We start from the raw sequence: 14,645 nt of genomic DNA, 5'->3' as shown, positions 1-14,645 counted from the left end.
TACAGGTCCGTGAAATTGACAAATGCATGTCATGTATCCACCATTAGAGTATCATACAGAATAATTTCACTGCCCTAGAAATCCCCTGTGCTCTACTCATTCATTCCTTACCCATCTTCCCCTGAACTGTGGGCAACCAGTGATCTTTTTCCTGTTTCTGTGGTTTTACCTTTTCCAGAATGTCTCTTAATTCGAATCATACCAGTACATAACCTTTTCAAACTGATTTTTTAACTAATCAGTGTGCATTTAAGGTTCATCCATGTATTTTTGATGACTTAATCATTTATTTCTTTTTATTGCTGAGTAATATTCCATTGTATGAATGTACCATTTTGTTCATTCACCTTTTGAAGGATATCTTGGATATGTCCAGTTTTTGGCAGTTATGAATAAAGCAGCTATAAACATTTATGTTCAGGTTTTTGTCTGGATATATGTTCAACTCATTTGGATAAGAGCCTAGGAGCATGATCCCTGGATCATATAAGACTATGATGAGCCCTGTAAGAAACTGTCAGATTACTAATATGTACCATTTCACATTTCCACAAGCAATAAATGAAACTTCTGTCCTCCACATTCTCACCAGCATTTGGTATGATCAGGTTTTTGGATTTTAACCATTTTAGTGGGTGTATTGTGTCATCTTATTGTTTAAATTTAATATTTCCTAGTGACATATGATGTTGAGTATTTTTTAATATGCTCATTTGCCATCTGTATATCTCTTTGGTGAGGTGTCTATTAATTTTTGCCCGTTTTTTAATTGGGCTCACTTCCTTATTGTTGATCATAGTTGTCTTTTTATGCTACTTGTTTCTGCTCAGCAACTGATTGTTCAATGAATAAGTGACATATATAAATAGACTGGTGGCTTGTTGGTTATGATTCTTAAATTTTGTATCATATAAAGCCTAGATAAATACGGCAGAGGTGTTTTTTGACCCAGTCAAAAGTAATTGCAGAAAGTGATTATTCTTTTCTTTTCTGATAAACTTACTAACTTGTCCCTTGTACTGATTCCTTGCATGTTGTATTTTTAATATATGTTAATCTAAAAAAAGTCTTATTATCTTTGTTTTTACCCCAAAATATTAGTACCTCAAATTATGAATTATGTTCAAGATATATTTAGGTTTTTTTTTGTTGTTGTTGTTTGTTTTTTTTTTTAGAGACAGGGTCTTGCTGTGTCACCCAAGCTGGAGTGCAGTGATTCAGTTGTGGCTCAATGCAGCCTCAAACTCCTGGGCTCAGGCCATCTTCTCTCCTTAGCCTCTCAAGTAGCTAGAACTACAGGTGTGTGCCACCAAACCCAGCTACTTCTTTTATTTTTTGTAGAGACTGGATCTTGCTATGTTGTCCAGGCTGGTCTCGAACCCCTGGCCTCAAGCGATCCTCCCACCTCAGCCTCCCAAAGTGCTTGGATTATAGGCATGAACCACCATGCCCAGCCCAAAAGATATTTTAAAACATGGCTTCTTTCAGATTTCGCTCTCTCCCTTGCTCTCTCTCTTGCATGCTCTCTCTCTCTCTTTTTCTCTCCCTGTATACATATGTATATATAAGATATTTTATGTGAAATGTATGAGATAAATATGAAACTATTTTGTATGCTATAGGGAATTACACAGATACTTACTCAAATGGCATTTATTATCTACTATCTATGTTTCTTCCAGATATAGTTGTAGAGGAAATAAAGATTAATGACACCTTCAAATAATTTATAGTCTCATAAGTGTTTTAACATAAGCTTTATTTATTATTAAGAATTGTACTTGTTAAATAATAATTTAAATTTTCATGTTATACTTTAATTCTTTGTCTCTCTCTTCACATTTACATAGTCATATTTGTAAAGTAGAGTCATTTCTGTTCCTTCCTTTTTTTAGGGGTAGGGTCTCATTCTGTTGACTGGTCTAGAGTACAGTGGCATAATAGCTTATTAGACCATGAACCCCTGGGCTCAAGTGATCTCCTGCCTCAGCCTCCTAAATAGCTAGGACCGTAGGCATGCACCGCTATGCCCCACTAATGTTTAAATTTTTCACAGAGATGGGGTCTTGCTGTATTGCCCAGCTTGGTCTCAAACTCCTGCTGTCAGCAATCCTCCTGCCTTGGCCTCCTGAAGTACTGGGATTGTGGGTGTGAGCCACTGTATCTGACCCCATTCCTGATGTTTCTACATTGGGAAAACAAAACGTAGTCTTTAATTTTTGCATATATAATGGAAAACAGTTAAAATTCTGTTGATTCTTGCTCTTAGATGGTAGCCTCCTTAAATAGAAATTTTCTTAATGGAAGCCATACAAGGGCAGTGAGAGATTTTATTACCCTGATGGTATTGTTTACTAGACTGCTAACCCAGTCCAGTACAGTGATAAAGAGGTTTACTCTTCCTAAACCTGTTTAGGTAGAGTAAGTCTTGAGGGTATTAACTTTTACCCATAAGTGAAACCTGGTTACTCTTTGGGGTGTTTAGGTATACAATTGATACTTAAATAGTTCAGAGGGTATGGGGCTGACTCCCTTGTGCAGTCAGAAATCCATGTATAACTTTTGACTCGCTCGAAACTTAACTACTAATAGCTTACTGTTGACTAGAAGCCTTACTGATAACATAGTCAATTAACATATATTGGTATATTATAGGTTTTATATACTATATTCTTAGAATAGTAAGCTAGAGAAAAGAAAATGTTATTAAGCAAATCATAAGGAAGAGAAAATATATTTACTATTCATCAAGTGGAGTGGATCATCATAAAAGTCTTCATTCTCATCATCTTCACATTGAGCAGGCTGAGGAGGAGGAGGAAAAGCAGGGGATGGTCTTGCTTTCTCACGGGTGGCAGAGGCAGCAGAAAATCCATATGTAAGTGAACCTATGCAATTCAATCACATATTGTGCAAGGATAAATTGTACTTTCTTTTTGTAGGCTCTCGTTCTTTTTTGAAAAATATCATTTACCATAAATAAATAATATTTATTATTTTCTTGTTTATAAAAGCAAGTCTGCTGTGGAAAGATTAGAATCTATAGAGAAAAGCATGAAAAGTGAAGAAGCCAGCCAGGGTTAATCACTGTTAAATGTTGTAGAGATTTTTCTTCTAATACTGTGTGTGTGTGTGTGTGTGTGTGTGAGACTATGTATAATTTGACTATTTTTTATTTTTTATTTAATTTAGTTTATTGATTGAGACAGGATCTCACTCTGTTGCCCAGGGTGGAATGCAGTGGTGAGATCATGGCTCACTGCAGCCTTGACCTCCTGAGCTCAAAAGTGATTTTCCACCTCGGCCTCCCGAGTATCTGAGACTACAAGGATGTGTCACCATGCCGGGCCAATTTTTATATTCTTTGTAGAGATGAGATCTTGCTATGTTGCCCAGGCTGGTCTTGAACTCCTGAGCTCAAGTGACCTGTCCACCTCAGCCTGACAAAATGCTGGGATTATAGGCATGAACTGTTGTGCCTGGCCCTATTTTTTATTTTTAACAAATTTAGAATTGTACTGACTCCTGTTTTTCTGACTTCTATTTGTACATTTTCATTGTCACTTGAAAAATCTTATTTTTAGTGGCTGTATAATCCATCTTATGACTACTGTAATTAATATGTATTAATATTTAAGCAATCAAATTTTGTTGGCAATTTTAAGTAATAATTCTGTTAGTTCTATAACTTACTTAGAAAGATATTCTCAAATAGAAATAATTGTTAATGACCATCTTCAAAGGAAAATATTGTACATGTAAGTGACAGCTCTTTTTATGAGCAGCAACATGAGAATATATTGTCAGTTTGGTTCAGTGTTGCAGCTCTTTTTCATTGGACTAGATAAAATGAAGATGGAGTTGTAAAGGAGGTGTTGATTGTTGCTTTCCAGCTGCAGGACCATGGCAGAACAGTAGTGCAAGAATGTTATTGGATGATTATCTAAAACTGAGGAAAAGTAAAAGGTGCCAGAGTTTGAAACAAAAGAATACTGTAAATTCTAATGGAAACTGCACTGTTGATCTGAAAGGCAAATTGGTAAGAGGATAATTCATTAAACAAGCCAGTTAAATTAGCCTGGAAACTAATTATTTGAAAGGAAAATATGGGTGTAAGGCTATCCTGCCTTATCTTGAAGAGAGCAGTTTGGTTACCTTTTATTTGTGTAATTAAGTAATTAGGTCTAGGGCACCTAATCATCAAGATAACCTACTGTTCTAGGGTAATGAGAATTTGCCTTATTCAATACATATAGTTTGTTGGAACAGAATAAAAAGTGTGACACAGGGTTAGGTGTACTGTGGCTCACACCTTTAATACCAACACTTTGGGAGGCCAGAGCAGGTGGATCACTTGAACCTGGGAGTTCAAGACCAGTCTGGGCAATAAGGCAAAACCTCGTCTCTACTAAAAATAAAAAAATTAGCTGGGCATGGTGGCACACCCCTGTAGTCCCAACTACTTGGAAAGGTGAGGCAAGAGGATCACCTGCGTCGGGGAGGTCGAGGCTGCAGTGAGCTGTGATCTGGCCACTGCATTCCAGTCTGGGTAACAGAGTGAGATCCTGTCTCCAAAAACAAAAAACTAACAAAAAAAAAGTTTAACATGAACTATATATTTTCAAGGTTTTAAATAGCCATTTTAAATCTGTATAATCCATGTTCTGCTTTACTGTTTAGCTTGATTCTGTATTTTGACTAGTAGTGGTTTAATGGAACTTATTGTGATATTTCTAAATAGCTAATGAAAATTAACCAAAGTATCCAGAATATTTTAATAACAAATAATTCCAGAAAAAACTGTGCTTCCAGGTGAGGCGATTGTTAAAACAAGCTAATTCTTAAATAATTGTTAGAAATTAAAGCAAGAGGAAAGCCCATATATATGTATATATGTATATGTACACATACACACAAGTATACATACACACATACCCATGTGTTTATATATATGCCAGAATCTTAAGGTGAACATTTAATCTTTAGTCTATTAAAATCTAAGGAAGGCTTTGTGTTTGGATTACAAGACAAGGAACTAGATAGTTAATTGAAAGTCGTATTCCTGTTTCTTGATTCATTAAAATAATTGTTCTGAACTTAACGTCTCAACTTCTTGAGATATATATGTCAAGTTATTATTACCAATGTCAGCTTTTTTTATAAATTAGTGCAAATTTAAATTATTCCTGTATTAATGTCAACTCACTCATCTGCATTTTTTAATATGTTTTCTTGAGTAGGAGAGGAAGAGGAGGAGTTAGATAACAAGTGAATGTCCTCTGTCATAGATACTGTCATAGGAAAAAAAAGACTGGGAAAAATGGAATTACAGTTTTATTAAGGCTTATCTTCATCATAAAGGTGAAGGTACTCTCAAAGTAATAAATTTGGGTATGTTTTTCTCTTACAGAGATTGGTAAAAATACTTTCCTTTTCATATGTTAAACATTGTTTCATTTTTTCTTACAGTGTCCTTGATGGACTTCAGGATAGAACAGTTCCCATTATGCTTTCTAACTTAATAATGGCTCAGATGGTCTAAATCACAAAGATATTTAGTCAAACTCAAGCTGCAACTAAGTTGATGCTTTTCATATAACTCTTTATCTTTGGGGTGTGTATTTGTGTTTATTTTTTCTCATTAAAATTTAAAGATTATCTGAAAGTGATAATGCAGTATTGTGCTTTGCCAATATAGGGTTCTTTAACGTATGAGTCCATTGGTGGCCATGAATAAACTACTGTGGAGAAAACTGGAATATTTATCGATAAGCTTTCCCTGATTTTTTACATAGTGATTTGATTTCTTGGTTTATTCTTTTAAAGTGCTCATAATTGGGTAGACAGTTCAGTTAATAACATTTGTAGGATAAGCTGTTATCTTCAGAATACTCTCCTAAACCTAGCATAACCCTTTTTATACTACTGTTGTTAGGTCCTAGCATTTAAGTGTCAATGGGGACCTCTCATTTAATCAACAAGGCAACTGGGGACGAGAGAATGCCATATTAGGTTGCTGATCAGTATAATTAGTTGCAGGGTTTAAACCACAGCCTTAGGTCCCTGACTCTTAGATCAGTGGTCTGTCTGAGATACCATACGGTGTTTCATAGTTTAACATGTTTACTGTTTTTTGGAAGATAGGAATTGACATAGGCTAGGATATGGACCTTAATGGGAATTGGACATGATTTTCTGCCTTAAGGAAGTAATTACTGTCATTACTGTGGTTGATCATGATATCTATGAAGTTGTCCAAAAAAGTCAAAAAAGATTTTTAAATCTCATGGTTTGTTGCTCCTATAGTTTACTGGCTACATTTTTTTTTTTTTGAGATGAGTCTCACTCTGTTGCCCAGGCTAGAGTGCAATGGTGTGATCTTGGTTCACTGCAACCCCTACCTCCCGAGTTCAAGAGATTCTCCTGCCTCAGCCTCCCAAGTAGCTGGGATTACAGGCGCCTGCCACTACACCCAGCTAATTTTCTTTTTTTTTTTTTTGTATTTTTAGTAGAGATGGGGTTTCACCATGTTGGTCAGGTTGGTCTCGAACTCCTGACCTCAGGTGATCCACCTGCCTTGGCTTCCCAAAGTGCTGGGATTATAGGCATGAGCCACTGTGCCCAGTTACATTCTTTCATCCTTCTGTGCAAACGCCATTTTAAACATGTTTTTTATTTCTTCTCTGTCTCTTTATCCACCCGTATCATAAATATTCTCCCCAAACTAGGTAGTTCTCTGTGATCAACCCATTTGTGAGTCCTCATTTGTATAGTTAGCTGTTACCAGTGGAAAAAAAGAGTAAGACAGTTTGCTAAAAAAAAAAAAAAAAGCCGGGGGTTGGGGGGCTAGGTGTGATTGGCTCATGATTATAATCCTAGCACTTTGGGAGGCGAAGGTGGGAGGATCACTTGAGACCAGGAGTTCGAGACCAATCCGGGCAACATAATGAGACCCCGTCTCTACAAAAAATTTAAAAATAAGCTGGATGTGGTGGCACATGCCTGTAGTCCTCATAGTTCCAGCTACTTGGAAGATGAAGGCAGGAGGATATCCTGAAGCCATGAGTTCGAGGCTGCAGTGAGCTATGATCACACCACTGCACTCCAGCCTGGGTGACAGGCTCTCAAAAAAAAAAAAAAAAAAAAAAAAAATCTTTTTTTCCCCGCACTATTTTTAAGGTCCATGTTGTCCATTGTGGAAGCCTGTACTCATGTTGGCTTTTTAAATTTTAAATAATCAAAATTAAATAAGATTAAAAATCAAGTTCATCAGTTACTTTAACTACATTGCAATGGCTATGTGGCTAGTAGTAGCTATCCTATTGAATAGTGCCAATGTAGGGCATTTACGTCATTGTAGAAAGTTCTGTTGAGCCGTGCTGCTTAAGGATATTGTATCTACCCTGTGATATATATTATATATGTATATTTTTCCCATAGAGTTGCCTTGATGTGTTATATCACCTATATTTTAAAATTATTCTTTTTTGAGGTTAACGTTATTGAAGTATCATTTACAAAGAGTATGTTGCATCCATTTTAAGTGTACAGTTCAATTAGTTTTGACAAATATATACCATCATGTAACCAGTACTACAATCAAGATATAGAACATTTTCAACCTCTTGAAAAGTTTACTTGTGCCCCTTTGCTGTCAGTCCTACTGTTGGCTCCACATAACTACGGATCTGCTTTTTGTCAATGTAGATTAATTTTACTTCTTTTAAAATTGCATGTAAATGAAATATTACATTTGCTATTTTTTCTTTTTCACTTAAGGCTTCTTTTGTTTAGAATCATATTTTTGAGGTTCATCCGTGTTGTTTATATCAGTTGTTCTTTTTTTATTCTTTCTTGAGACAGGGTCTCCTTCTGTTGCCCAGGCTAGAGTGCAAGTGGCACAGTCGTAGCTCACTGCAGCTTCAAAATTCTGGTCTCAAGTGATCCTTCTGCTTCAGTCTCCCAAGTATCTGGGACTCATGGTGTATGCCACCATGCCTGGCTAATTTTTTTGTTTTTAATAGAGACAAAGTCTTGCTCTTTTTCCCAGGTTGGTCTCAAACTTCTGGGCTCAAATGATCCTCCTGCTATGGTCTCCCAAAGTGCTGCAATTATGGGCATGAGCCACCACGCCCAGCAGTTTTTTAAATTGCTGCATAAATGTGAATGACGAGTTGATGGGTGCTGACGAGTTGATGGGTGCAGCACACCAACATGGCACAAGTATACATATGTAACAAACCTGCACGTTGTGCACATGTACCCTAGAACTTAAAGTATAATAATAATAAAAAAAAATTGCTGCATAATAGTCCATTTGTGTATACAATTCAATTTATCCATTAACCTGTTGATGGACATTTGAGTGGTTTCCAGTTTTTGGCTATTATGAATAAAATTGCTATAAGCTTTCTTGTGTAGTCTTTTTTTTTTTTTCCTTAGAAACATTTCATAGGTCTTATAAACAGAAGGCATGACTGTGTCTTGGGCAGTGGTGAGATAAGGTGGTGGATCTCTGTGCCTCATGTATAAGTCTTTGTGTAGACATACCATTTCTGTTGAATCCATACCTGACAATGGAATTGCTGTATTGCGTAGTAGTTAATAGTAAGTATAGGTCCTGGCATGGTGGCTCACACCTGTAATCCCAGCAATTTGGGAGGTCAAAGCGGGTGGATCACCTGAGACCAGTGTGGCCAACATGGCGAAACCCTGCCTCTGCTAAAAATACAAAAATTAGCTGGGTGTGGTGGCACATGCCTGAAAGTCCAGCTGCTGCTCGGGAGGCTGAGGCAGAGAATTGCTTGAACCCGGGAGGCGGAGGTTGCAGTGAGCCAGGATCATGCCACTGCACTCCAACTTGGGTGAGAAAGTGAGACCCTGTCTCAAAAAATCCCAGAAAGTGTTTATTTAACATAAGAATTCATCAAACTCTTTCCCACTAGCAACATATGGGAGATTCAGTTGCTCCACATCATTACCAGCACTTTGTGTTGTCATCTTTTAAATATTAACCATTCTTGTGGCTGTGTTGGCATATTTTTTTGTGGTTTTAATTTGTATGTCCTTTAAAACTAATGATGTTTAGCATCTTTTCTACCACCTCTTAGCCATTTGTGTATCTTCTGTTAAGTGTTTGTTCCAATTTTTTTCTTTTTTTTTTTTAAATAGGGTTTTATTCTTGGGTAACAAGACTTTGTATATATTTGAGATACAACTCCCTCTCAGATATCTATATGAGTATCTGTCTAATATTTTCTCCCAGTGTAGCTTATTTTCTTAATGGTAGCTTTAGAAACATGTAAGTTATAAATTTTTATGGAATCTAATTTATCAATTGTTTTTCTTTTATGATGAGCTTTTTCTGTCCCAAGACATTTTTTGCCTATCTGAAGGCTGTGAAAATTTTTTCCTCTGTTTCTTTTAGAATTTTTGTAGTTTCATCATTTACATATAAGTCTGTGGTCCATTTGGAGTTAATTTTTGAGTGTGTCACAAGGTAAAGGTTGAGGTTCATTTTTATAGTTTATTGTATAGTTATTCCAGTGCCATTTGTTGAAAACATGATTCATTTTTGGTAAATTCTATTGGCACCTTTGTTGAAAATCAATTTTCAGTATTTTATTGTGTGGAATGTTTTCTGAACTCTTTTTCCATTGACCTATATGCTAATACTACACTATCCTTATGCTTATGCTAATCCTTATGCTAATACTACACTATCTTGACAAATGTAGCTTTATGGTCAGACTTGGAATCAAATACTGTAAAGCCTCCTGTTTTGTTCTTTTATTTCAAAATTGTTTGACCTAATTTAGTTCTTTTGCATTTCAATACACATTTTAAAATTGGCTTGTTAATTTCTACAGAAAAGCTTTCTGGGATTTTTATTAGGATCGTGCTGAATCTGTAAGTCACTTTGGGGAAAAGCGACATCTTTATAATATGGAGTCTTCCAAGCTGTCTTATGTTACATTTCTTTACTTATCTAGACCTTCTTTAAGTTTTCATAGCAATGTTTTGTATTTTCACGTACAGATCTTGTACATATTTTGTAAATTTAATACTCTTTCATGGTTTTGTCTTGTATTGTAAATCTTTTAACATTTAAAAAACTTTTTATTTGATTGCTAATACATAGAAACGTGGTTGATTTTTCCATATTGAGCTTGAATTTTGTGACCGTTCTAAACTCATTGATTGCATATAATTTTTTTGTAGATTCTTTAGCACTTTGTATATAGATGATCATGTTGTCTGTTAATCAGGGCAGTTTTACTTCTTGTCCAATCTGAATGCCTTTTGTTTCTTTTATTTATTTCTTTTTTTTTCTTTTCATCTTACTACATTGGTCAAGACCTCTAGTAAAATATTAAAGTAGTGAGAATGAGCATCCTTGCCTTGTATACTCTTTTAGAGAGAAAGCACTGTGTCTTCCACCATTAAGTATGATGTTAGTTTTAGGTTTTTCACAGATGCCTTTTATAAGACTGAAGGAGTTCCCTTTGATTCCCAGTTTTCTGAGTTTTTATTGTTGAATTTTGTCAGATGCTTTTTTTGTATCTCAACAATCACATAGTATTTTAAATTTTTCTGTTAATATGGTAGATTGTATTGATTAATTTTCAAATGGTAAACCAGCCTTGCAGTCCTAAAATAACTCACACTTGATCATGATATATTGCCCTTTTTATATAGAGTTGCAAAATTTGTTTAGGAATTTGGGTCTATAATCATTAGATACGTTGGCCTGTAGTTTTTGTTTTATTTTCTCTTTTAACGTATTTATCTGCTTTTGGCATCAGAGTAAGACTGGCCTTATAAGATGAATTAGGGACTGTTCTTTTCTCTATGTTTTGAAAGAGCTTGTGTAGAATTAGTATTATTTTTGCTCTAAATGTCTGGTAGAATTCACCAGTGAAAATGCCTGCCTGGAATTTTCTTTGTGGGGAGTTTTAAGTAGCTAATTCAATTTCTTTAATAGATGCAAGGCTACTTTCTATTGTGGTTGTGCTTTTTTTTTTTTTTTTTTCTATTCTAGGGCTTTATCTATTTCGTCCAAGTTATTGGATTTGTTGGCATAAAGTTGTTCATAATATACCCTTATCTTTTTAACATCTGTAGGATCTATGACATTCTCACTTTGATTCCTGATTTTGATAATTTGTTTCTTCTTTTTTTTCCTTCATCTGTCTAGCTAAGAGTTTATCAATTTATTAGTCTTTTTATATAAGTATTTTTTATTGCTTTTTCTCTGTTCGTTTCTATCTCATTGATTGCCACTTTTTATTTCCTTGCTTCTGCTTTCTTTGGATTTAATTAATTCTTTTTTCTAGATTCCTAAGATTGTAGCTTAGATCATTGTGGGATGGAGTTATAGATGAAGCAACAGGAGACATGTGCTGATAATTGTTAGAACTGGACAATGGATACATGGAGTTTTATTCCGTTATACTGTTTTTTTTTTAAACGTTTATTTTAGGTTCAAGGGTACGTGTGCAGGTTTGTTACATAGATAAACTTGTGTCACAGGGGTTTGTTATACAGATTACTTTATCACCCAGATACTAAGCCTCATACCCATTAGTTATTTTTTTCTGATCCTCTCCCTCTTCCCACCTTCCACCCTCAAGAGGACCCCAGTGTCTGTTGTTCCTTTCTTTGTGTTCATGAGTTCTCATCATTTAGCTCCCACTTATAAGTGAGAACGTAGAGTATTTGATTTTCTTCTCCTGTGTTAGTTTGCTAAGGATAATGGCCTCCAGCTCCATCCATGTTCCTGAAAAAGGCATGATCTTGTTCTTTTTCATGGCTGGATAGTATTCCATGATGTATATGTACCACATTTTCTTTATCCAGTCTGTCAGTGATGGGCATTTAGGTTGATTCCATGTTTTTACGATTGTGAATAGTGCTACAATGAATATTTGCATGCATGTATCCTTTTGGCAGAATAACTTATATTCTTCTGGGTATGTACCCAGTAATAAGATTGCTGGGTCAAATGGTAGTTCTGTTTTTACCTCTTTGAGGAATCACCATCCTGCTTTCTAAAATGGTTGAACTGATTTACACTCCTGCAGACAGTGTGTAAGGGTTCCCTTTTCAGCAAAGTTTCAGGATACAAAATCAAAGTACAAAAGTCACTAGCATTCCTATACACCAACAACAGCTAAGCAGAGAGCCAAATCAGGAAGGCAATCTCGTTCACAGATGCTGCAAAAAGAATAAAACACCTAGAATACAGCTAACCAGGGAGGTGAAAGATCTGTACAATGCGAATTACAAAACACTGCTCAAAGAAATCAGAGATGACACAAACAAATGGAAAAACATCCCATGCTCATGGATAGGAGGAATCAATATCGTTAAAATGGTCATACTGCCCAAAGCAACTTACAGATTCAGTGCTATTCCTACCAAACTACCAATGACGTTCTTCACAGGACTAGAAAAAAAACTATTTTAAAATTCATGTGGAACCGAAAAAGAGTCCAAAGAGCCCAGGCAATTCTAAGCAAAAAGAACAAAGCTGGAGGCATTACACTACCTGATTTCATTATGCTGCTCTTTAAATGTATGTATATGTTTGAAATTTTTTATAATATCCAACTCCATAGTAATTATTTTCATATTTATATGCTATTGACATTCGTTTTTACATGGGTAGTTTCTATTTTAGATATTGGTAAACTACTTGTAGGATAGCTCCACAGAATTTCTTAACAATTAAGACTGTATATGCTTTTTAGTGGTTCTTATGGGACAGTTGCAACAGTGACATGAATCTTGATGCTGTAAGCTCTGGAAGAAATTGGGATACCTCAAAAACGATTAATGGGGAAAAGAATGAGTAGTAAGTAATTGTTTATGGAAAAGCTGATGGATATATGTTCAATAATAGTACAATATCAACATGTATCTGCCCCTTGATAGTTCCCTCAAAGACCAAGTTTGTTAATAAAAATATCTGAATAATAATAATAAAACATTATTACTTAGTATAGTTGATGGGTAACAGGTATTTTTGTTATGTTATGTATAAATTTCTTATTATCCCCACCTTTCTCCATCCAGAAAAAGACATTTGTTATTACATTGCTTTTTAGGTATAACGGCATTAATATACCTATGTATAGATGTTAGAAAAAAATGCATGCACAAATATTCTATGTTTCATCTTTAGGAGTAGAATTGTGCATCTCACATAGCTTTTTCTATATACTTCTCTAGTGTTTTGTATTGTTTTATCTTGTCTTTTTTAATCTGGAGCTTTCTGTTTGTTACTCATACTATATGGCACATTAGTAGTTTTTTTTTTTTTTTTCAAGAGTCCCATTTATTTTTAGAAAAATATATGTGTGACCACATTTCTGTTGGCTGCTTTTTTGTCAGTAAATTCACATGCCAATTGCTTGGGTGATCTCCTTTTCTCTTTCATACTTAACTAATTATCCATACCTGCATACCAAAATAACAATGATGATGATAAGTTGTGCGGTGCTTTCACTCTCAAATCAGTCAAGAATGGTAAAGTTATTTTATTTTGCTTTGCTTTAAAAGTAAACTTCCATCCACAAACAGAAACACAGGTGGATTCATGTTTTATTTTGCTAATACTTAAAGGAGATTCAGTGGTTGAAGAGTAGAGAAGCAGAGAATACCTAATCAGACATAAGGAGTAAGAGAGGGACCTTATAATTTATTTTAATATGAATGTAGATAGCTCAGTTTTTTTCTTTTTCTTTTTTTAAGTTTTTTTTAAGAGACAGGGTCTCACTCTGTTTCCCAGGCTGGAGTGCCATGGTGTGATGACAGTTACTTACTGAACTTCAAAGTCCTGGGCTCAGGACTCACACCAGCTGATTTTTTTTTTTTTTTTTTTTTTTTTTAAGAGATAGGGTTTTGCTTTGATGCCTAGGCTGGTCTCAAACTCATGGACTCAAGTGATCCTCCCACCTTAGCCTCCCAAAGTGCAGGGATTATAGCTCTGAGCCGCCACACCTGGCTAGCTCATTTTTTGAGTGAGTATAAGTTTCATGCCTTTCAGGGGCTTGGCTTTGCTTCTGTAACACCATATTATCTGATTAATCATCCAAAACTGCACTTAAGTGTCCTGAATCTGAAACTTTGACTATATCTTTTCACGTAATCTCTGATGGTTTTGAAATTATAGCCTGTGGCAGCAAGGTATAACCAATTTTTGCCTTGATTAATACCAGCTTGAAGTTCTACATCATCCCTAAATGGAGTCCTACTTTTAACAAGGAGTGAAGGACTGTATTTAAAATAGTTTTGCTACAGCACTACAGCATTCTACCTTCTGGAGCTTCAAGTTATCCCTGCTTAATTTGGACGGTCTTGTTTTCTATACAGGTGTTGTCACTTGCTGCAGTAGCATAACACAGTGTTGTATGGTGCCGTAAGAAATAAAATTATATGTCAGATAAAATAGAGAGTAGCTACCAAAGTCAGATATTTCTCCCAAATGTTAATAGAAAGCAAGACAATATAGCACTGCTAGGCATTGAATCACATCTGTGGTACTTGTCTAGCTTTGTAACCGTGGCCAAATTATACATTCTCTTTGTGCTCTATTTTTCTCATCCATCCGATGGGAATAATAATACCTACTTTGCAGAATT

At 35.4% G+C, this 14,645-nt stretch overlaps 1 protein-coding gene across 1 annotated transcript in view; it reads left to right on the top strand.

Annotated features, from left to right (window-relative positions):
• Nucleotides 1-14,645, top strand: part of LRRC40 (leucine rich repeat containing 40) — a 63,330-nt gene that overhangs the window by 3,020 nt on the left and 45,665 nt on the right. The gene's annotated exons all lie outside the window — the stretch shown is intronic.

Source organism: Theropithecus gelada, chromosome 1 (assembly GCF_003255815.1).
Source record: "Theropithecus gelada isolate Dixy chromosome 1, Tgel_1.0, whole genome shotgun sequence".
Classification (NCBI taxonomy): domain Eukaryota; kingdom Metazoa; phylum Chordata; class Mammalia; order Primates; family Cercopithecidae; genus Theropithecus; species Theropithecus gelada.
Note: the sequence above shows the minus strand (reverse complement) of the source record. Positions and strands in the feature narration are given on the sequence as shown.